General features: G+C 43.0%; 1 long non-coding RNA gene across 3 annotated transcripts in view; it reads left to right on the top strand.

Annotated features, from left to right (window-relative positions):
- Positions 1–22,814, top strand: part of LOC114487306 (uncharacterized) — a 355,464-nt gene that overhangs the window by 55,861 nt on the left and 276,789 nt on the right. Inside the window, exon 4 of one of the 3 annotated variants that reach the window (XR_008618842.1) lies at positions 20,005–20,152. The exons of 1 other annotated variant lie outside the window; for it this stretch is intronic. This is a non-coding gene — a long non-coding RNA (uncharacterized lncRNA). Of the gene's footprint in view, positions 1–20,004; positions 21,025–22,814 lie in introns of those variants that run through there. One more of the 3 variants, XR_003682279.2, reaches the window with a different exon arrangement.

Genomic DNA, 22,814 nt, shown 5'->3' with positions numbered 1-22,814 from the left:
CTCTCAACCGCTGCGCCACCAGGGAAGCCCGGAACGAGCGTCTTCTTAGTGGCATCTCTCACAACTGGCTTTTCTGAAATAGTGCTGTGGTCCTGCCCTCAGCCACTGTCTAGCCCGCTCCTCTGCTTTCTTTTCTTCAGAGCAGTTCTCACTCTCTGTAATTCTTTGTCCACTTTAAAATTTAACTTTTAATTTAAATTCTTAACTACTCTATCTTCAGTGTTGATACATATAGTTGGTGTAAACTATACACAATAAATATTTTTTCAAAGGATGAGTAAGCAGCAAATGATTAAATGCCTCTGAAGACAGAATTAGCAGCAGCCTGCATCACAGAACCTAAGAGATGCCCTAAGAGACGTGGCCAATTTTGTGGATGAGGAAGGAAGAGGTCACCTTCTGTGCGGCAAAGTCCTCTGAGGCTGGGAAACTGAACATGCTTCCCATTGTTTGGGAAGGACGGAATGAGTGTCTGTGCCTCTTCTGGTTTCTGCAGAGAAGAAAGGCAGAGAGAGGCAGTGGCCGGCTCAGAGAAGCTCAAGAATAGCACGAAGGGATGTGTCGCCTCCACGTTTCTGCCACAGATGCAGAAGTCTTTATGATCTTGGCCATAGGATAGATGTCTGCTTTGGGCTCCTGGTATGTCCTGAGGTTTGACACCCCCTCGGATACTCTGCCACACTGTAAAATACGTGATGTATTGGGTTAATGTGGCTTGATAAAATGCATCCCAATTAAGCTCATTTCCATGCTCATTCACAGTAGCTGCTACTGTCACTTTTATGTTTCCCTTGAGAAAAGATTTTCTGAAGAACTCATGAGGCCATTTATGATCTCTGACTCCTCCTAAATTGTCAAGTAATGATGAGATAAGAAGAGGAAGCGTTTGACATCTTTACTGCTCTGAGAAAGTCGGTTGCACATACTCTTGTTGAGAGCACCAGATTCAGACTATACATGCCTTTTACAACAACCATATTCCTGCAACACCTGTTAACTGAATCCTCATTTTTCCACTGACGTTTTAATTCAGAAATGCCAGAGATGCATTTTCTCTGGCCCTGATGACTCTTAAAGTCAGCTAGTAGGGCCTAATATTGACTCCACTTCAGTCTGGCCAAATAGCTGATGGCTTGTGCGTCAGTCCCAGGAGGAGTTTAGTGAGGAGATGACATTCGGAGCAGGGGCAGGGAGAAGTGAGCAACGGGGACTGTGCACCCAGGGTCTAGCCACCATGAGAAGCCGTTAGGCCTGAGGGGCAAGGCAAGGCAAGGGGCCAAGAGTGTTACTGGACCCCGGTGAGACCCGGGTCCCTGAGAGTCAGGCTGCAGCACAGCAGCTGGGACTAACTAGAAAGCCGCTAAAGCCAGAACTGAGATGGGATGCAGCTGGGGATACGATGGGGAGTAAGTACACACCCCAACCTCTCTTTCTTCCTGCCCTTTGCTTTCCTGCTGGTGCCTCCCATTGACCAAAATAAAATGGAAGCTCCAAGGTATAGAGCAGAGAGAAGGGCAGCAGACTACTGGAAGATTGTGGCAAACAGGTCAATCAGCATAGAACATAAACAGACATAAATGTACCCAGAAGGTTCTTCTTCCCAGAATCTGGCAGTGAGTTCCTTTCTAAAGTGAAGAGTCCCAAACATCTAAATAGATAAATGTCTTCTTTCAAGAAACATGCATCAAATGCCTTCTGTGGTTAAGCTCTACATTTGGTGCTGGTGATTTTACTTTGAGTTTTCTTCAAGTGAGGTACTTCCCTACAGAGCCACCCTGGATAATTTACAAAAATAACAGTCAGTGAGTCTTCTGGGATTTCTTTTAAAAAGTTGGCCCCAGGTTTGAGGACTGTCTTTTAACTTCTTCCTACACCTCAGCTTGGGCCAGATCTGAGCGTTGTTTTGGTGAGTGACCGAGGTCTTGCTACATCCAACTGAGTCTTGAGTACTGGCTGTATTTGCACTCAGTTGGGCCAGTCTTTGGTTATCTGCAGAGACCTCTATTCTCTAACTGGGGAATCATGTGTAATTTCTGTGACACAAAATTGGGTGAGTGGAGAGCTAGGGAAAGGTCTGGCTAGAATGTTTCTAAGCCCACCCGTGGCTTGGGTGGAGCTGCTGGACCAGCTCCAAGGAACTGACTGAGAATTTTGAAGGTTCCATGTCCCATATTGTGTGAGTCTGCTTTGGGTGTTTGTCATTTTAGGTTAAATAATTTTGATGCAGTTACTGGGTATTTCACACAGACCGCTTAACATTTCTCCATTGCTGTGCATAAGTTTCTCTAGTAATTGAAGATTTCTTCACATTGGAGAGAGATTAGCCAAGTAGGATATTCAAAAAGAAGGTTAGGCTGGAAGAGACAAAGGGATTATTTCAACCACTCTCTCTTTTTATAGGTGGAGAAACTGAGGACCCCAGAGGGCTGGGGGTGTACTCAGGGTCATACCTTGAAGACAGGGACAGAGCCAGGGATACAAGGGGGCGGGTCAGGCCCAGCTGAGAAGCAGGCTGGCCATGGCCAAAGGCTCAGCTGCATCCTCTTGGTGCTCCTGCCTCTCTTCCTGGGACATTCTTACTGGCAGGTGAGGCTTCCCTAACGCAGGCAACCAAAGCAGTTGCTTGTGCTATTCTCACAGGTTCTTGAGGCTTTCCTTTGCCTGTATCCTTCTCTGTGAATACTCAGAAAGAACAGAAAGTTTCTCTCATATAGTTTAGAAATTGGTGTTGGAAAATTATACAGTTGTTAAACCCTTAAAATGTGCAGAGCTTGGGACACGAGGGCCTGAGATTCATGCCTAGTTAGTCATGCTGCTGCGAGATTTATGAACTCTGCCACCAAACTAGGATTCTTTGCTTGCAACCCTGAAATAAGAGCTAACATTTAGTGGGTACTTACCACGCATGGGTCATTGTTTTAAGCAATTTACGTGATTAACTAATTTAGCTTTTATGAACATCCGATGAGGTAGATACTCTTTTTATTCCCATTTTTAGATAAGGAGGCTGAGCTCAGAGGTCATGCGACTCGCTCAAGGTCAGGGTCAGTCAGTGGCCACAACCGAATTTAAATCTCAGTGTTTTGACCGCTCAGCCCGTATCCTTGACCAGGGAGCTATAGAGCCTTTCTTTTTTAGTATCACTACTGCTACATCCATGAGATGTGGTTTGTTTTCTGAGGACCTTCCATTGCAGAGCCTCAAGTATTTCTGCCTGCTTCAAAAAACAACCGGAATAAGTTTTTGCATTACTTATGACTGAGTATTCACGATGCCACAGCAGTCTCCACCTAAAAGGCTTCCAAGCCAATATACCGGCTTTCTCTGGCCCCCAAACTGGACAGCCTTATGAGGGAACAAACTGTGTGTCTGAACAGCCCAGTTCAAAGTATTCTGGTTCAGTGGCACAAGTAAAGATTACTCAGTGTTCTTAGATTTCCAAGAATCTTTCCATGAGTTTTTAGGAAGAACATTATTTTGTTATTATTGAAGTTTTGGAAAACCACAGATAATAATTATAGCAAAGTTTTTTCTTACACAGCATTAATGTACAATGTTGCAAGACCACAGTGTTATTATTTACATTTCATAGCTGGAGAAACAGAGACCCAGGCTCATATTCTACAATGATATGGACAGCAACGCACTGCAAGCACCCAGGTCCCTTCTTGACTCTGCCTCCACCATGATGTGTGACTTGGGGCATGTCCTTTTCTCTCTCTGGGTCTCCTCTTACCACTTATTATATATGAGGCTAAATATGATTTCTGAGTTCTTTTCCATTTCTGAAATTCTATGACTTACTAAGATCAAAGCAAGTTGCTTGTTAATTGATGTGTTTTATAGATGACATGGTTCAAAACAGGAGCTGAGGTGGCTTATAGGATTAAAATGCACTTAAACCAGGATGGTTAAAAATAACAAGAGAATTGAAAATAATAAAAAGCGATGCAAAAGAGATGCTTCAGGCACCAAGACTGAGTGAGTCACTGGGGGTCAGTGTTACGTCCGGAGCCCCATAATCCAAGGATATTGCTGCTGAAGTTAACTCAAGAGCCCGTGGCTTATCCGCATACACCCCGGCTTCTTTTTTTTTTTTTTTTTTGCGGTACGCGGGCCTCTCACTGTTGCGGCCTCTCCCGTCGCGGAGCGCAGTGCGGTACGCGGGCCTCCCTCTGTTGTGGCCTCTCCCGTTGCGGGGCACAGGCTCCGGACGCGCAGGCTCAGCGGCCATGGCTCACGGGCCCAGCCGCTTCGCGGCATGTGGGATCCTCCCAGACCGGGGCGCGAACCCGGTTCCCCTGCATCGGCAGGCGGACGCGCAACCGCCGCGCCACCAGGGAAGCCCCACATCCCGGCTTCTTAAGTTTCTCCTGCAGAGCATTCTGCTAGTAAGTGTATGTTATTTTCAAATGAAGCGGACTTGGAAATCTATCTTTCTGACCCACAGAACTGGTGAGTCCAGAGCCTCTTGGCTGTTAAGACATGAAGAGGTTTGGCAGCTCAACCAGGAGTGGACCCCAGGTCTCCTGACTTTTTCCCAGTGCTCTGTCCATGGCGGCTGCCACCTCCTCTAGAGACAATGACTCTTCACCATATGGTGATATAGTACAGGCAGGGATTTGTGGTATATACAGTTTTTCCATACACAGGATCTCTCTGATTCTCTGAATCTCCTGAAGGGTAGGCAGGAAAGGTTCTATAATTCCCATAGTATATCTGAGAGAACAGGCTTAGAAATGTTGAGTATTTTTCCCAAGTTAATGGGGAACTGTACCCACCTTGTTGACTCTTTGAGTGTCCATTTCTGGCTTTGTGCCATCACTGTGGCCGGGCTCCTGGGGACTCCAAGTGTTCTATATTGATGTGCCAACAGTACATGTCTCAGGAGGTAAAGTCAAGGCCGCTTGTCTAAGCCCAGCCCACACGTGGCCAAGCGACCATCAGGGAGAACCTTGGGAAGCAGAGGATGGGGGTCCCCAGCATTGAACCCTGGCTCCAGATGCCAGGGCTTAAGTTTGAACTCTCTCATCTCAGACGTTACTTTTAAGCTCTGTAAGTATATAAAACCTTGTGCTATGTATTGCACAGGTCTTGGGACTGAGACTGATGATATTGTGGGAAAGCCAGAGTTTGAAGCAGGTTAAACCTCTCTGAGCACAGCAGGGGCTTTTCATCAAATTCAGCTGCAGGAAACCCTTGAACTGGACCACATTGCTACTGAACGTGTCGTCAATCAATCAACAAGTGTTTCTTGAGACAGCAATGTGAGAATTCAATGAGATCACCTAAGTGACAAGTTAAGAGGGTAGCATGGTACAGAGCAAAGACATGGGCTTTAGAGAAATTCAGAAGTAGGTCTGAAGACTGGCCCTGTATTTTATGAGCTGTATAAGCCTGACCAAATCACCTGACCTCACTAAGCCTCAGTTTATCCATCTATAAAATGGGGAAAATACCTACCTCATTAGGCTTTTGGAAAAGCACTTATTTCCTATGATTTCCTCTCCTTTGTCTAACATTTAAAAACTATGAAGTGACAAATCATTGATAGTTGCCAGTTAATTATTCCTAGGTACTTGACATTGTACAAGACAATAGGAGGGTTAGGAAAGAGGTCGACATGGTCCCCTTTCTCCTTAGAGAGACAAGACTATCCAACAAATAAGGCAAGGTGTGGGGCGGGGAGGTGATTGAGGGTTTCTGGCCTTAGCAAGAACTTCATGGACAAGGTGGAGATGGATCTTGTTGGGTGGATGAGAGCATGAAATAATGAGGGAGACATGGATTCCAGGTGAGAGGGACAGCAGAAGCAAAGGCTGGGATGTCTGCAGGACAGCATAAAGACTACCCTGACCAGAGTAGGTAGGAAATAAGGAAAATAATGATAAACAGCACTCAGTGGGTGAGGCAGCAAGAGAAGTTAACACATTTAGATCTATTACACTACCTGGCACAGAATGCTGTAAGCTTTTTCAGTAGAAGAGTGATTAGGACTGGAGGCTGGAATTGTCTTCTTTTTTGTATCAAATTTCCATAAAATTTTTAGCAAAGAGCTTGATGTTTAAGGATGCTCAGTAGTTATCTGTGAAGTAATAAGCAGTTGTCTATGGAAAGTCAGTCTGGCAAAGATGTGTGTGATGTTGACAACCCTTTCAAATGTAGACCTTCACACCGGACTCAGCTAGACCGAACTCAGCTAATGGAAGGAGCTAAGGCCAAGTTGGATTTGCGTTTCCACATTGATTCGGGCTCACTGCAAATGACTCCATTTATTTCATTTCGATTTTTGTCTTGTGCTTTATAAAATACAAGAAGTGTACATGCTGGTTGAAAAAATACTAACGCTATAGAAAGTTCCCACTCATTCTCTCTTCTTCTAGGCTTCTGCCACTTTCAGAGCCTTCTTGTGTTCCTTATGGGCCATTTCATTGGCCTGAAAGTACATAACATCCACTATCATATACACATATAGTCCTTTTAATAAATTTTATTGAGGTATAGTTTCCATAAAATAAAATGTACAAAATTTAAGTTTAGTGTTTCTTATGAGTTTTAACAAATATATATACCTCTGTTCTATATGAATGAGATCATACTGTACATACTATCCTGCAACTTGTTTAGGCATTCAACCGTGTCATGAACATTTTTTTCATGACACTGACTTCTTTTTAAATTATTGCACAGTCCTCTGGTATGGATACCTTTAATTTATTGAACTATTTCCTTATAAATTGATATTTATATTCCCTTCATATTTCACAATTCAAATGGAGTAATGAGATCCTTTTACACTTGTCTTTGATACATTAACAGGTATTTCTATAGACCAGATTCCTAGAAGTGGAAATTTTGGGGCAAAATCTTTAAAACAGGAAAAAAAAAAAAAGAGAGAGAGAGAGAGAGATTGCAAGCATCCTTGGAGATATTGAGGGTTCAGTTCCAGACCACTGCACTATAGCAAATATTGCAATAAAGTGAGTCACACAAAGTTTTTGGCTTCCTAGTGCATATAAAAGTTATGTTTAAAATATAGTCTATTAAGTAGACTATAGCATTATGTCTAAAAAAGTACATATCTTAATTAAAAAATACTTTATTGCTAAAATATGCTAACCATCATCTTAACCTTCAGTGAATTGTAATCTTTTTTGCAATAATAACGTCAAAGATCAGTGATCACAAGTCACCATAACAATTATAATGAAAAAGTTTGAAATATTGTGAGAATTTCCAAAATGTGGCCCAGAGACATGAAGCGAGCAAATGCTGTTTGGAAAAATGGCACCTATAGACTTGTTCGATGCAGGGTTGCCACAAACCTTCAATTTGTAAAAAAAATATAGTATTTGTGAAATGCAGTAAAGCAAAATGCAATAAAACGAGGTGTGCCTGTATTACAATTTAAGCTCCCATAGGGTAAGAAAATGCCCCTTTTCCAAAGTGTTTTCTATTTGAAGATTATCACACGTTACAAATTTCAACAATTGGATAGATGAAAAATAATAATATGTTACTGTTTTAATTTGCATTTCCTAAATTGCTGGAGAAGATGAGCATTTTATGTTTATGTTTATTTGCATTTCATCTGTGAATTCACTGTTCTTATATTTTGTCTTTTTTTAACCTGTTTTTCTTTTTCATATTGATTTGTAGGAACTCTTTATATTAGGTCTTTTTTTTCCCCTACTAAGCACTCAAGTTAACATGTTAAAGTGTATTCTAGAGCAATGTTGCTCAAAGTTTAGTGTGCTGAAGCATCACTTGGGGATCTTGCTTAAATAGAGTCTGATTCAGAGGGTCAGTGAATTGGCCTGAGAATGTGCATTCCTAACAAACTCCCAGGGGCTTCCAATGGTCCACATACCATACTTTGAGTAACAAAGCCTTCGGGTTTATGAGGTTTCTTTGGTGGGGGTAAGAGTCCATCATACTCAAGGAACAATGTGTGTTAGGGTTTTTTTTTGTTGTTAAATAAAAGCACTAGGAATGATCTAATGAAAATGATCAGTGTGGAAAGAAGGCAACTGTAATTGTGGAAATGGTTGTCGTCATAGCCTTTCTAGGGAGCTGATGGGTGCGGATGTGGTGGGAGGTTGGCCTTTAAGGCCCACCTCTACTTACCTGTAGGACGGTTGGCTTTCCGATTCTACATTGAGAATTTAAAAAGACAGTAATCCCTGCTCAGATTATTATACAGAGCTTTTTTGAAGTTCAAAGGAGAAATATTGATATGCTTTGTGACCTGTAACAAGCTAGAACGTAGTAGGCATTGTACCTGTCCAGGCAAAGCCTCTGGGAGCACATGAGCATCTAGTCTGGCCAGTGTCTACAGTGAAGGCAGAGTGCTTGGCAAAGTTTTTTTTTTTTTTTTTAACATCTTTATTGGAGTACAATTGCTTTACAATGTTGTGTTAGTTTCTGCTATATAACAAAGTGAATCAGCTATATACATAAGTATATCCCAATATCCCCTCCCTCTTGCGTCTCCCTCCCCCCTCCCTATCTTACCCATTTAGGTGGTCACAAAGGCACTGAGCTGATCTCCCTGTGCTATGCAGCTGCTTCCCACTATCTATCCATTTTACATTTGGTAGTGTATATATGTCAGTGTTACTCTCTCACTTCCTCCCAGCTTACCATTCCCCCTCCCTGTGTTCTCAATTCCATTCTCTACATCTGTGTCTTTATTCCTGTCCTGCCCCTAGGTTCATCAGAACCATTTTTCTTTTTTAAGATTCCATATATATGTGTTAGCATGCAGTGTTTGTTTTTCTCTTTCTGACTTACTTCACTCTGTATGACAGACTCTGGGTCCATCCACCTCACTACAAATGACTCAATTTCATTTTTTTTATGGCTGAGTAATATTCTATTGTATACATATGCCATAACTTCTTTACCCATTCATCTGTTGATGGACACTTAGGTTGCTTCCATGTCCTGGCTATTGTAACTAGTGCTGCAGTGAACATTGTGATACATGACTCTTTTTGAATTATGATGTTCTCAGGGTATATGCCCACTAGTAGGATTGCTGGGTCACATGGTCTTTGCTGTGCAAAAGCTTTTAAGTTTCATTAGGTACCATTTGTTTATTTTTCTTTCCCTTTCTCTAGGAGGTTGGTAAAAAAAGGATCTTGCTGTGATTTATGTCATAGCATGTTCTGCCTATGTTTTCCTCTGAGAGTTTTATAGTGTCTGGCCCTATATTTAGGTCTTTAATCCATTTTGAGTTTATTTTTCTGTATGGTGTTAGGAAGTGTTCTAGTTTCATTCTTTTACATGTAGCTGTCCAGTTTTCCCAGCACCACTTATTGAAGAGGCTGTCTTTTCTCCATTGTATACTCTTGCCTCCTTTATCAAAGATAAGGTGACCCTATGTGCATGGGTTTATCTCTGGGCTTTCTATCCTGTTCCGTTGATCCATATTTCTGTTTTGGAGCCAGTAGCATACTGTCTTGCTTACTGTAGCTTTGTAGTATAGTCTGAAGTCAGAGAGCCTGATTCCTCCAGCTCTGGTTTTCTTTCTCAAGATTGCTTTGGCTACTTGGGGTCTTTTGTGTTTCCATACAAATTGTGAAATATTTTGTTCTAGGTCTGTGAAAAATGCCATTGGTAGTTTGATAGGGATTGCAATGAATATGTAGATTGCTTTGGGTAGTATAGTCATTTTTACAATGTTGATTCTTCCAATTCAAGAACATGGTATATCTCTCCATCTGTTTGTATCATCTTTAATTTCTTCCATCAGTGTCTTATAGTTTTCTGCATACAGGTCTTTTGTCTCCTTAGGTAGGTTTATTCCTAGGTATTTTATTCTTTTTGTTGCAGTGGTAAATGGGAGTGTTTCCTTAATTTCTCTTTCAGATTTTTCATCATTAGTGTATAGGAATATAAGAGATTTCTGTGCATTAATATTGTATCCTGCTACTTTACCAAATTCATTGATTAGCTCTAGTAGTTTTCTGGTAGCATCTTTAGGATTCTCTATGTATAGTATCATGTCTTCTGCAAACAGTGACAGTTTTACTTCTTCTTTTCCAATTTGGATTCCTCTTATTTCTTTTTCTTCTCTGATTGCTGTGGCTAAAGCTTCCAAAACTATGTTGAATAATAGTGGTGAGAGTGGACAACCCTGTCTTGTTCCTGGCCTTAGAGGAAATAGTTTCAGTTTTTCACCATTGAGAATGATGTTGGCTGTGTGTTTGTCATATATGGCCTTTATTATGTTGAGGTAGGTTCCCTCTATGCCTACTTTCTGGAGAGTTTTTATCATAAATGGGTGTTGAATTTTGTCGAAAGCTTTTTCTGCATCTATTGAGTTGATCATATGGTTTTTATTCTTCAGTTTGTTAATATGGTGTATCACATTGATTGATTTGCGTATATTGAAGAATCCTTGCATTCCTGGGATAAACCCCACTTGATCGTGGTGTATGATCCTTTGAATGTGCTGTTGGATTCTGTTTGCTAGTATGCCTTGTAGAATGAGTTTGGGAGTGTTCCTCCCTCTGCTATCTTTTGGAAGAGTTTGAGAAGGATAGGTGTTAGCTCTTCTCTAAATGTTTGATCCTGTGAAGCCATCTGGTCCTGGGCTTTTGTTTGTTGGAAGATTTTTAATCACAGTTTCAATTTCAGTGCTTGTGACTGGTCTGTTTATATTTTCCATTTCTTCCTGGTTCAGCCTCGGAAGGTTGTGCTTTGGAAGAATTTGTCCATTTTTTCCAGGTTGTCCATTTTATTGGCATATAGTTGCTTGTAATATTCTCTCATGATCTTTGTATTTCTGCAGTGTCAGTTGTTACTTCTTTTTCATTTCTAATACTGATGATTTGAGTCTTCTCCCTTTTTTTCTTGATGAGTCTGGCTAATGGTTTATCAATTTTGTTATAGTCTCAAAGAACAAGCTTTTAGTTTTATTTTTTGTTTCCTTCATTTCTTTTTCCTTTATTCTGATCTGATCTTTATGATTTCTTTCCTTCTGCTAACTTCGGTGTTTTTTAATTCTTCTTTCTCTAATTGCTTTAGGTGTAAGGTTAGGTTGTTTATTTGAGATTTTTCTTGTTTTTTGAGGTAGGATTGTATTGCTATAAACTTCCCTGTTAGAAATGCTTTGCTGCGTACCATAGGTTTTGCATCATCATGTTTTCATTGTCCTTTATTTCTAGGTATTTTTTGATTTCCTCAGTGATCTCTTGGTTATTTAGTAGTGTATTGTTTAGCCTCTGTGTGTTTGTATTTTTTTACAGTTCCTGTAATTGATATCTAGTCTCATAGCATTGTGGTCAGAAAAGATACTTGTTACAATTTCAATTTTCTTAAATTTACCAAAGCTTGATTTGTGACCCAAGATATGGTCTATCCTGGAGAATGTTCCATGAACACTTGAGAAGAAAATGTATTTTGTTGTTTTTGGATGGAATGTCCTATAAATTTCAGTTAAGTCCATCTTGTTTAATAGGTCATTTAAAGCTTGTGTTTCCTTATTTATTTTCATTTTGGATGATCTGTCTGTTGGTGAAAGTGGGGTGTTTAAGTCCTCTACTCTTATTGTGTTACTGTCAATTTCCCCTTTTATGGCTGTTAGCATTTGCCTTATATATTGAGGTGCTCCTGTGTTGGGTGCATAAATGTTTACAATTGTTATATCTTCTTCTTAGATTGATCCCTTGATTGTTATGTAGTATCCTTCTTTGTCTCTTGTAATAGTCTTTATTTTGAAGTCTGTTTTGTCTGATATGAGAATTGCTACTCCAGCTTTCTTTTGATTTCCATTTGCATGGAATCTCTTTTTCCATCCCCTCACTTTCAATCTGTATGTGTCCCTAGGTCTGAAGTGGGTCTCTTGTAGACAGCATATGTACAGGTCTTATTTTTGTATCCATTCAGCCAGTCTGTGTCTTTTGGTTGGAGCATTTATTCCATTTACATTCAAGGTAATTATCGATATGTATGTTCCTATTATTTTCTTAATTGTTTTGGGTTTGTTATTGTAGGTCTTTCCTTCTCTTGTGTTTCCTGCCTAGAGAAGTTCCTTTAGCATTTGTTGTAAAGCTGGTTTGTTGGTGCTGAATTCTCTTATCTTTTGCTTATCTGTAAATGTTTTAATTTCTCCATGGCATCTGAATGAGATCCTTGCTGGGTAGAGTAATCTTGGTTGTAGGTTTTTCCCTTTCATCCCTTTAAATATGTCATGCCACTCCCTTCTGGCTTGCTGAGTTTCTGCTGAAAGATTAGCTGTTAACCTTATGGGGATTCCCTTTTATGTTATTTGTTTCTTTTCCCTTGCTGCTTTTAATATTTTTTCATTGCATTTAATTTTTGATAGTTTGATTAATATGTATCTTGGCATGTTTCTCTCTGGGTTTATCCTGTATGGTACTCCCTGTGCTTCCTGGACTTGATTGACTATTTCCTTTCCCATGTTAGGAAAGTTTTCGACAATAATCTCTTCAAATATTGTCTCAGACCCTTTCTTTTTCTCTTATTCTTCTGGGAAGCCTATAATTCGAATGTTGGTGCATTTAGTGTTTTCCCAGAGGTCTCTGAGACTGTCCTCAATTCTTTTCATTCTTTTTTCTTTATTCTGCTCCCTGGCAGTTATTTCCACCATTTTATCTTCCAGCTCACTTATCCGTTCTTCTGCCTCAGTTATTCTGCTATTGATTCCTTCTAGAGAATTTTTAATTTCAGTTATTGTGTTGTTCATCACTTTTTGTTTGCTCTTTACTTCTTCTAGATCCTTGTTAAATGTTTCTTCTGTTTTCTCCATTCCATTTCCGAGATTTTGGATCATCTTTACTATCATTACTCTGAATTATTTTTCAGGTAGGTTGCCTATTTCGTCTTCATTTATTTGGTCTTATAGGTGTTTACCTTGCTTCTTCATCTGTAACATTTTTTTGTCATTTCAATTTTTTTTTTTTTTTGACGCATGGTGCTGTATTCCTGTCTCATTGGTTGTTTGGCCTGTGGCATCCAGCACTGGAATTTGCAGGCAGTTGGATAGGGCCGGGTCTTGGTGCTGAGATGAGGACCTCCGGGATGCCTCACTCTGATTAATATTACCTGGGGTCTGAGGTTCTCTGTTAGTCCAGTGGTTTGGACTTGGAGCTCCCACCACAGGAGCTTAGGCCAGATTCTGGCCTGGGAACCAAATCCTGAAAGCTTCATGGCATGGTTAAAAAAAAAAACAGAAAAAGAAAAAAAAAGAGAATGAAAGGAAAAAAGAAAGAAAAAAAGGAGCAGTACAATATTAAAGAATAAAAAACAGAATAAATTCCAAAAGATAAAAAATGTGTTATGAAAAATAAATCTATAATTGAAACAACTGCAACAAGGCAAAATAAAACCACAACAGAAAAAAGAAAAAAAAAGGGGGGGGGGCGGGCAACAAGCCAAAAGAAGAGAAGAATAACAAAGTATAAAGAATAAAATTAGAAAAAAAAAAGATTTATTAGGAAAAGTAAAAATATAAAAGAATTAACAACGAATCAAGAAGGTAAAACAGAATCCCAATCTAAAAGAGGAAAAGAGAAAAAAAAAAATAACCTTGGCTATGGGGGCGGAGTTTAGGCACAGGTGGAACTCAGGCAGGTGTGGGCTTTAGGGTGGGGCGGAGCCTAGGCGGTTGGGGGGTGACGTTTGAGCATGGGGTGGGGCCTAGGCTTCGAACCCATGTAGCCAGAAGAGGCCCTTGGGGGGTGGGCCTAGGCGGGACGTTCAAGCATGGGGCGGGGTCTCTGCTTAGGTCTTGCACAGAAGGGGGGAGGCAACACGTGGAAAGTAGTCCTGGAGTGTGGAGTTCCAGAGTTGGGAGGTAGGGCCCTGCGTGAGGGCATGTGGATGGGGTTTAGGCCCGGCACGTTGGAGGGGGTCTCCGAGTGTAGAGGTGGGGCCCTGGGTAGGGGTGTAGGGGCGGGGCTTGGCCTCTGCGCTGCAGGAGGGAGGCTCTGAGGGCAGAGGATTAGACCAGGGAGCCCAACAGGCTTCCCGGTGCCTAAGTGGACAGGGAAAGGCTAGCCGCGTTCCCTTCCGTTCCTTCGTGCCCCTCCCCCACTGTCACCCCCCAGGGCCTCCCCTGGCCCCGCTGGACCCCTAACCATGGGTGGGTCCCGCTGGGTGTAGGAACTCCTCCCCTCCCCCAGCCGCCCCTCAGGGGTGCCGGTCCCCTAGGTCCGGTCTTTACTTTTGCTCCCCCTCCCCTCCTAGTCTCTCAGGACCCTCATGGCTGGAGGGGGCCTTGGTGGACGGAGGATCAGGCCCAGGATCTCAGCAGGTTGCTGGGGGCCCAAGTGGGCAGGGGAAACCTGGCTACGCTCCCTTTGGATCCTCTGCCCTCCCAGTGGTTCCCCAATTTCCCCCTTCAGGCGTGGGATCCCTTCCCCTCCCCCAGCTACCCCTCAGGGGCGCCAGTCCCGACCCACCTCCACTTCTCCTCCCCCTTCACTCCACCCACGCCCCACATCCTACGCGGTCACTGGAGGTTCCTCCCATCCCCTTCGGTGTCCGTGGTCCCCCACGGGTGCCTGGTAGGTGCCCTAGTTGTGCAGAGCCGCGAATTTCGCGTCCGCCTAGTACGCCATCTTGACTCTGCTCCCCTCGGCAAGGTTTTGTATCGCTCCCCAAATTCTTACTTAGACAAACTCTCTGCCTTAGAGTTTGGATCATCGTAAGTGTGTCTGAATCACTTTGGACTTCAATTTTTCAGTAGGGAGCCATTTTAGGATTCCCTGAATGTTTATCTGTGGCAAGTGTCAGGTTTTGAATTTGGCTAGGTCGTCACAGTCCAGTTGTCTGGGTCACACACGTGTGTGCGCACGCGCACACACACCCCCGAGCCAGAATATAATTCCTAAATTACCATGATAATTAGAATACAATATATGTATAATATAACACAAATACAGTACAGTAAAGTGTGGATTATTAGAGTATGGATTGTTCCCGTTGGCTGTCTGTGGCAGACAGTGGCTAGCTTTTTATTAGAAGTGCTTTCTCTTCTTCTGAAGATGCAGCTAGATAATACTCCGACTGCCTTCTTTGCAGTTAGGTGATTAGTGTATCATGAGTGGGAATCACCTGTGTCATTCTGGGTTGAGGTTTTTAAGAAGTGGGTTTAGCTTTTCCACACTCTGATGCCCTGTCTGCTGGCTGAACACAGGGGATTCCATGGTCCTAGCAGAGAGCTGAGCATATGACAGAGAGATCATGGGTCCCTGAACCTCATGTGGAAGGCCTGCCACCCATCTGTACCATCTCTTTTGGACTTTATGTGAGCAAGTTATTTATTTATGGTGTTTGACACATAATATGTTATGGGGCTTGTTCATAGTAGTAGTTAGAGTTACCTGTACTAATGCACTCTAATTGACTCTAATTCTCAATAGATCATTGAGATACTTTTCAATCAATATCTAGCATAAACATTAATGATTACATAGGACAAATAAGTAAAAGAGAAAAGGTAAGTGCCATAACCTGATGATTATGGTTGGAGAGTCTTTGCGAGGTGGAGCATTTGACATGTGGGGAAACTTCCGATTGTCCTTAATTTCAAAACTTCATTAACTTTTCATTAATAATTGTCACGAAGCTTAGAAATGAGACAGTGAGAAACAGTTAAATGCTCCATGTGACGATCCCCCGCCCCAGCTCCCTTTAATTCCTTTCTTGCTGCTCAGGCCTGGAACAAGATGGCTATTCTTTGGAGAGTAAAAACTGAGTGAAAGTCCTGTAATGTTTCTGTTTGATGTTTTTGGCAGTGATGATGAAAATTCTAGACTGAAACGATATTGTATGAAGTCTGGACCAATTGCCTTGCTAAAGTCGAATGGATTTCCTCTCTTTTTGCTGTCTGGATCAATTCTTGGAGGAGTTAGTCAGAGAATTTGGTCTCTCGGTTGAAGCAACATATTGTACTGATAACAGGCGAGAGCACAGTCTGATTGGGCTCCCCGGGTCTTTCCAACTCACTGCTCTTGTGAGCGTTAGAAGGGCTTTTGCAAAATAAATAGAGCTCGCTGAGGTCTGCTAAGAAGGGTTCCAGATTCTGTTGACCAAAAGTGGAATGTTTCATACTCCACGGTAAAATTTTTAAAAAAGGAAAAAAAAAAAAAGAATCATGGAATTCTGAGTTCCACCTGTTAAATTATTTGTCCTTCTAATAGAAGCGGGAATGAAAGGCGTATGTTCAACATCATTTTGGACCCGTTTTCTGTGGCGGGAAACCAAGGTAAACACATTTTTCCTGATGTAATTGTTGATGTTAGTTCAGCTCATATGATGCAGGCAGTGCTGTGTGAACCATTTTATTTGGACCCATCCTCAGCTGGAGTTGGACATGCTGGTGGGAAGCCTGGAGTCTGGAGAACCCACAGTCTGGGGGCCCCGGATTGTTTAGGGAGCATCCAGGCCCAGGAATTGCCGCTATGAAGGTGCCATTTGGGTTCCTGGCCTCGGGCCTCATTTCTTTGCATGTGTGTTTGGGAACATTCAGCTCCTCACTTGGGTTAGACCTGGTTTCTTATTAGGATTATTTCAAAGAATTATCATTCCCCTTTTCTAGTTTTACTTAGATACATATACGTGGTTCTATTATAAGTAATAGAGTTTTTTCTTGTAATTCTCCCTTTTTACCATTGGCTTTCTCTTTTTTTCTCTTCTCTGCCCCTCACCCTTTGCCCCCCACCAATCTATGTTAACAATCTAGCGTGTTTTCTTTCCCATTTTCCTGCATGCTTGCGTGCTTACATACAAACACATACATATTTTCATTTTTTGGTGTCCTTTTTAACCCTCCTTTCTTTCTACTTCTGGTTTAACAGTAGTTCCCAGGGTAGCCTCCTCAAACACAGGTAGCCTATGATATGGTTTATTTCTTCGTTTGTTTTTCCCACAATTGTGTTTATCTTTGTTTTCTTTTTTTTGTTTTTTTTTTTCCGGGGTAATGCTATGCGAAGTCCTGTGCTGGGCATTGCAGATAGAAACGTGAACTGGATACAGACCCTGACCTCAGGGAGTTAGTGCTATTAGAGGAGAACAGAGAGGGGCATCTAGACCAGCCTGGAGGGAGCAGACCCTGTGAAGACCCCTGAGCTCACTGCATGTCTGGAAGAGCATGTTCTACATCCCACTTTGGGATGATTCAAAACCCACATGTCTGCCCCCAGCTCGGGGTGGGAAGGATCTCTGGCACGGGGGCAGGAGGAGTGGGGACAGAAATAGTGGGGCTCTTCTGCAGTGGGCGGGGCAATGGAGGAGGTCCTGCCCAAGGGATCTTGGACAGCTGTGAAGGTGAAAGAGGTTGGTTGGATGTGCAACGGCTGTTGCGTGTGAGTTGTTTACAAGTCTGTATTTGTAACTGAGGCACCGGTAATACGGATGATGCCTTGCTTGTGTGGTTACTTAACATGTGTGACCTGGCCTTCCAACCAGACTATAAATGCACAGAGAACACAACTGTGTCTCACATTTCTTATGCTTTACCTGTGCATGAAACACAAGGCTGGTCACGGAGGCATTAATTTATTTTTATTTTATTTTATTTGTTTTTATAACAAGATAGAAAATGAATTACCACAAAATGTTTATTGATGAAATTCGAAATATAATCAGAAGAACTGAGTACTGTGATTTTGGTTTTGGTTTTGGGTAATACAGGTCTACTGAGAAGAATGGAATTCTGTTAGGGGGATAACATCAAAATTAGTGTTCCCTATCTTGGAAATGATTGCAAATGCTCTTCTGCAAAAACGATTCTCTGCTAAGAGGTGGTGAGCCAGATTTGGTCTGTACTCAAATGTCACCTCCTCAGAGAGGCTCTCCCAGGACATCCTCTTGAAGAGTATGCCCTCCTACTCTGCCCTCTCCATCCCCCTCATCCTCTGATTTTCTCTGTAGCATTTCTCACAATCTGAAACACTATACATTTTACTCATATATGAGCTGTCTTCCCCTTCCATGTGTGAACTTTCTGTGGACAGGGTTTTTGTCTATCTTGTCACTGCTGGCTTCCCAGCACCTGGAACATGTCTGGCACGCGGTAGGCACTCAGTGAACATCTGGTGGACGGTCTGGGCGGGCCTGAGGAACTGGGGGTGGGGTGGAGGTGGGATCCTAGGTTTTGTCGAGGGCGCTGGTGGGAGGACAGCCACCCAGCACCTGTCCGCTGAGCCACCCAGGGCGGTGGGCTGGGACCTGGAAACCACCTGGGGGCAGGCAGGACAGCCTTCCGAGCAGCTCACACCTGGCTCCAAACTCGGGCCTCGGAGGCATTAATGTAAATGCAGTGCTGCTGACCAGAGGAGTAAAAGTAAAATTGTGAATGAACATTTACACAAGAAACTACATCTCCAGTGAGCTTTTAAATGTATTTTAACATCCTAGCTTCTAATAACAAAAACGCCTACATTTGTGCAGGATCTGTAGTTCACAAAACATTGTCCAGTACTTCACTGGATCTTCAGAATGAACTTGGAGGCAGACGTCTTTGGTAGTAACCCAGTTTTACATTAGTGCAGACACTCCTGAAGTTTAAGCTTTTAATTCTTCGAGACAGCAAAGCTGGCCCTGGAAGGACCGAGGACTCAAGCTTGTTCTGCCCACTGTGACTTGCTAACTTACACAGAGGTGGCCCAGAGAATGAGGCATCTCTCATGGCCCTGATTCTGTACAGAGCCCCTTAGACTTGTAGGACTCAGCCTGTGATCTCAGGGGAGCTAGGCTTCTCTGCACTTTGAGGGGACCTGGAAGGGGCGGGTGGCCCTGACACCGCGTACCAGTCTGGGGTCACAGTGCCAGAAATCCCACTATTAGCAAAGCCGTCTGTTGGGTTAAACGTGGCTCGCCTCGGTCTTCTGTTTAAACCAGAGATGCCGGTAGGAGAGGAAGATACGAGGTTGAAGCCATCAATGAATATCACTGCAGTGTTGGCTGGGTTACCGATTACTTGGGAAGGGACCCAACCCTAAAAGCGATGTAAATTTGTTGTGTTTGCTTGCTTGTTCTAGGAGGACTTCGGAGCCTACTGTATGATTCGGGAGAGTAGATCAGTGGGCCGCACTGCTGGGGAGCAGGTGCTGGGGAGGGCCCCGAGGAGCTTCTCCCTCTTACATCCTTGTACTCCTGGCCAGGAGATGTGAATTCCATCTGGTCCTGGGCAGCTCTTCCTCGGGGCCTCCCTCAGACATCACCTCCACATTTCTGAGGCTGCCCTGGGAGGAAGCAAAGCAGGGGACTTCCTTCCTGTTAACCCTCCTGAGAAGGGTGAGGAGGGCGTCAGGCAGGCGAGAGCATCCAGCCTGGGCATGTTCTGGAGAGAAGGAAGCTGGGCTGCATGGTGCGTGGTTACTTTGTGGGAAGCAGTCATGGGCTTTTGATTTGGGAAATAGGGCAGCCTCCCGTGCTGCAGTGACGGACCCTCGGCATGGCAAGGTCAGCCCAGAGCCAGCGCGGTGGGTATGTCTGCGGTGTCCGCGGGGCAGGGCAGTGATCCTCAGCGCGCTGTGAGCCCTACAGATACTCACGGGCTGCTTTTCCATTATTGCGTGAAAGACAGTCATTCGTGCTGAGGTTCAAAGCCATGGTTCCTGTGTGTCCTTAACGTGATACAGGTGGGCCTTCATTGGAAACACCTTCTGCCCCTCCAGCTCAGTTCTCATAAAAACAAACAACGGTGCCCTTTGCCCAAGTCGGAAGAGGAGGCTGTGAAATCCCCGTGAGCTTCCCCTGCGCGGCACGGCTTCAATCAGATCCTTCTGCAGGGCCGAGGACCCGCACGCCCGTCCCGAGCACAGCCTGGGCAGCGGGGCGGAGCCCCACGGGCATCGCACTCGCACAGGCCCCCTGCCGTGGCCGTGCTGAGGTGGGGTGAGGGGTCAGGGCCCCAGCGCAGGGCAGAGTGCAGCTACAGCTGGGAGGTCTGCTCAGCTTTGCTGAGGAAACGCTGTTCACGGTGATCCGGGCTTTGAAGGATTCCCTCCTTCCCTTTCATATTAGGACTGCAGTTCAGATGTGAGGGTTCAGCGCAGAGCCTTGGAGACAATGGAAGAAACTGAAGTCTGGAGCCTGACTGCCTGCACGCGAAAGCTCCAGCCACGCGGCTTTCTGCTGGTCGCTAAGCTGCTCTGCACCTTCGCCTCTTCAGGTGAAGTCCAGCTCATACTAGTGCTTAGCTTATAGGGCTCTTTGGAGGGTTAAGTGAATCGATACATATAGAGGACTTAGAGTAAGGTCTGGCACTGATTAAACACTCAGCATTGGCTGTTATTATTACTAATAAAGATGTTCAAGGTCTTTTTACTAGGTTTTAGTGTTTTTTTAAGGGAAGTTTTAGGTTCACAGGAAAATTGAGGGGGAGGTACAGAGATGTCTCACGTACCCGTGACTTCACCCATGCACAGCCTCCTCCAATCAACGGCCCACAACACAGTGATGCTTTTGTTACAACCGATGAAGCTGCACTGACACACCATTGTCACCCAAAGTCTATACTTTACGTTAGGGTTTACTCTTGGCATTGTATATTCTGTGGATTTGGACAAATGTGTAATGACAGCTATCCACGCTTATAGTATCACACAGAGTCGTTTCACTGCCCTAAAAATCCTCTGTGCTTCGCCTACTCATCTCTCCTTTCCCCTCAGCATTAGTTTTTTGTTGTTGTTGTTTTTTGCCGCCCTGCACAGCATGCAAGGGCCTCTTAGTTCCCTGACCAGGGATCAAACCTGCGCCCCCTGAAGTGGAATTGCGGAGTCTTAACCACTGGACCTCCAGGGAAGCCCCTCTCCTTTCCCCCAACCCCTGGCAACTACCCATCCTTTTACTGTATCCATGTTACTTGCCTTTTCCAGGATGTCATATAGTTAGAATCAAACAGTGTATAGCCTTTTCATATTGGCTTTTCACATTTAGTAAATGCATTTAAGTTTCCTCCATGTCCTTCCATGGCTTGATAGCTCATTTCTTTTTATTGCTAAATTATATTCCATTGTCTGTATGTACCACAGTTTATTTATCCATTCACTTACTGACGGACATCTTGGTTTCTTCCATGTTTTGACAATTATGCATAAAGATGCTATAAACATCTGTGTGCTTGTTTTTGTATAGAGAAGCTTATTTTTTTATTACATTAAACATATACTGGAATTTACATATATGGAATTTACCTCTGCCATCCCAGGATTTATATAGATCAGGATTTATACTCAAATTTCAACTCCTGACTCTTCCACAAATGTCTGATGTAGATATCTGTGCCCAGGCTGGCAGCAATGCCATCTCTAGGGTACCCAGCTGTTGGCCTGTCCCTCACTCAGGGACAGGCCACAGGCCACACCTTGCATCACATCTCACCTCTGCATTTGTGCCCTTAATGCCAAAATCTAAAAGCTCAGGCATAGATTAGATTGTCCCTAAATCTTTACTGATGCTTTTCATACTTTTCGCCATAGCCTTGAGTTTCAGAAAAAAAAAAAAACCCCAAACACCAGTATATCATTAAATGATTGCAATATAATGTTGTAGAGGGGTTACACAGAGTTTCTAAAGCATAAAAGCAATGTGCAATTGAAAGGGTGGTAAAATAGCTAAAGATAGAGAGTAGGCAGTACTGATAGAAATTAATTTAAATTTAGGAAAAAGGCAAAATCACTGAGGGAGTAAATAAAATTGCCAGATATTTATGACAGAATTGGCGCTCTACTCTTGATTTCACACAGGTTTAAAGAACGTGAAGTGATGATCACAAACATTCATTTTTGACAAATTTGTTTTAGATGATTCATTTGGAGAGGGAAGCTAAATTTTTAAAAAGTATGCAAACAATGCTGAGCAAGAAGAGTAGGAATAAATGTTTAAAAAATTTAGAAAATAAAAGGAAAAAAGTAGGACAACCTTATCACCTCAAACCAAATATATTACATGTAAAATATATAATACTGTTAAAAAGTTGAAATTTGGGGAAATTGCCTAAAGGGTGTACAAAAACTTCCAAGAAGGGAAAAACTAGTGATAAGGATTGTTATTTTCTGCCAATTTTCCTTCTGAACTGCTTATTTTCAATTAAATTATTGGTAATTTTCAGTGGAACTACTGAGTAACCACTCAAGGGGGTAACAGTGATGTTACACCTCGTACGCATCAGTCAGTCTTTGGGAAAATAGCTGTGATCCCTTCTGCTCCCATGAGATGTGAGGCCAGCCTGACTCAGTGAACTCCTCCCAGCCCTCTCTTTCACTTACTTTGACCTTGGGCTTTCTGAACTCTAATGCCTCTATCTAACAATTAGGAATGAAGGATTTGCACCATGCATTCTGCGGGACTCTTCTAATTCTTACCATTTCTGGGTTCAAATACAACTCTGCACCATAGATCCCAAAATACTCCCCCAAGACATAACCTTGTTTGACTGTGTTCCCTTCCCTCATTTGGATCAGTCAAGGATCATTTTAATCATGAAACCACTAATGCCCAAGCCACCAAAAGTGACAGTCAGGATTCTGGACAGGACACAGAGAGGCATCTGATTGTGAGCCAAAGAGGTGGCCCTGTAATTAAGGTACTAAAAATAACAAAAACTCTATCCCTACAATAATCCTGTATCCTCTGATAACTCCCATGCCAAACCATAAAGACTGAGTTGTGCCATGCTCTTTCATGCCCAGCCTTCAGATTGCCATTTTCTGATTGTTGTAGTTTCCAAGGGTCTTTACTACAGCCAGTTTTTTCTTAGTGATAACAGTTTACCATTTGTGGGTGTATGTGTCTTCCTAGCTCTATATCTCTTTTTTCTAGGCAATGTTGAA

Source organism: Physeter macrocephalus, chromosome 12 (genome assembly GCF_002837175.3).
Source record: "Physeter macrocephalus isolate SW-GA chromosome 12, ASM283717v5, whole genome shotgun sequence".
Taxonomy (NCBI): domain Eukaryota; kingdom Metazoa; phylum Chordata; class Mammalia; order Artiodactyla; family Physeteridae; genus Physeter; species Physeter macrocephalus.
This window is presented reverse-complemented; position numbering and strand designations above follow the sequence as displayed.